Genomic DNA, 1,880 nt, shown 5'->3' on the forward strand with positions numbered 1-1,880 from the left:
TGAAAGAGATCTTAGTCATTTTCGTGATTGTTTAAAAGATTTGTTACCTATAGTAATTCCAAGCATCTGAACAACATTGAGAAGTTTCTCTCGGCAAGGATGCAGTGTTGGCAGTTGTAACGTGCATTGCAAGCACATGCTTTCTCTCAATTAAAAAAGAAGAGAACTTCAAGGATATGTAGGTATTCAATCAGCAATCCTTTCAAATTATGAAATACCCATAGAAAATCTTTAGATTGGGAGAATGTTGAGTTTGTCATGAAAATCTTCATTCTCAGGACTAGAGCAAGGACAGGGACTTTTCGCATAAATATATATCTATATTTTATGATATATTGACGGTGCTTCCGTTTAGGTGAGCACAGCTATGACAAAGTGGCGAATCCGAGGGAAATGACAAAGGGTGTGGTTTGCGAGTCAAGATAGTATTTCCCCCCCCCCCCATACAAGGAGTTGTTAAAACCTCAAAATGACAGAAAATAATTATATTCTTGTTTGTTAACATTTTAAATTGGAGGAGGTGCAAATCCTATCATCTAACCTTACCTCCTAGATCTGCCACTGTAAGGTGTATACATCTTTAGTAAAATTGAGCTAAAGATAGTTATTTTAAGTGGCATATCAACATTTTCATATGAAAATCTCAAAACAGTTCTGAGCATGAAGATCAGCAGAAAAGAAAGCAGCAGGTGATCAGAATAGGGGATTTTTTTTTATTTTTCCATGTCCGAGTTAATTCAGTATTTTAGTCACTATTGCATCAATTTTTTAAGGCATAGAAGCTATAGTCATTTCTGGTTTATCATCATTAATGTAAATGATAATAAATTTGTATCACCTATTAAAATGTACTTTGATTCTATCAGTGATTTTCTAACATTTTTCAGAGGGGTCCTGTAGCTTTCAAATTGGGAAAAATTGTCAACATCTGACATGATCAAATTGGGAAAACCTAGTCATTATTGTAAATATGCTAAATATAGACTTTCGAATTGGGAAAAATTGTCAACATCATGATCAAATTGGGAAAACCTAGTCATTATTGTAAATATGCTAAATATATCACATCAAACAAGAAATCAAACACAAATTGATGTCATTCTTCTTTTATTTTACATATTTAACTTTCTTTTCTTAAAGCTATTAAATTTTTCAACTATTCTTTCTAAATCATCTAGAATTGATGCGTGTCTGTCATGTCGTACATAAACTATTGACATTGAACTTATTTTTTTTATCAAATACGTTTTTTGCCAGTTTTTATTATTGGGAAAAGTGAATGTTAAATTGGGAAAAAATTGGTAATTTTTGGGAGGGGAAAGGGCCAATATTCGGACCTAAAAAGGGACTTAAAAAAAATCACTGTATGCAAGTACCGATTGAGGAAATTTTGTAACTGAGGGGTGTTTCTTATTCCTTATACCATAAAAGTAACCTACAGCCCAGCTGCAATAATGTAGCCTCTCTGATTTTTTTTTTTTTTTTAGGGAGAGGATGTCAGAATTTTAAAAAAATTGGATAGGGCTACATTATTGCAGCTAACCTACTGCCTAGTAAGCTTGCGATTGGTAAGAATTTGGAGATCCTTTCTAAAAGTGTTGTTGTAGATTCATGCAAAAATATTGATCTCAATTGCCATTCAGGAAAGGAAAATGATAAAATGATTGAATTGTTGGAAATCATCAAAATGAAAATCTGTTAAAAAAATCTAAGATGATACCAGCTATTGAAATTTACATATTGAAGTTATGACTTATCTTTACAAATATTGCAGCAACCGTATTGAACTGCGACTTTTATAAATCTGATAATGAATGCATACTTCAAAGGCTCATAGAATGGAGGGGGGGTCTCATTTTTTTAACAACCACCATAACCAT

At 32.5% G+C, this 1,880-nt stretch overlaps 1 protein-coding gene across 4 annotated transcripts in view; it reads left to right on the forward strand.

Moving 5' to 3' along the window:
- The first annotated feature begins 47 nt into the window (after positions 1-47).
- The window catches only part of LOC125673946 (solute carrier family 35 member E2A-like), a 12,122-nt gene continuing 10,289 nt past the window's right edge, over positions 48-1,880 (forward strand). Inside the window, exons 1-2 of one of the 4 annotated variants that reach the window (XM_048910933.2) lie at positions 81-182; positions 1,488-1,568. The gene's annotated coding sequence lies outside the window, so the exon portion shown is untranslated. Of the gene's footprint in view, positions 183-1,487; positions 1,569-1,880 lie in introns of all 4 variants that reach the window. The other 3 variants (XM_048910931.2, XM_048910917.2, XM_048910923.2) reach the window with 3 other exon arrangements.

Source organism: Ostrea edulis, chromosome 1, assembly GCF_947568905.1.
Source record: "Ostrea edulis chromosome 1, xbOstEdul1.1, whole genome shotgun sequence".
NCBI lineage: Eukaryota > Metazoa > Mollusca > Bivalvia > Ostreida > Ostreidae > Ostrea > Ostrea edulis.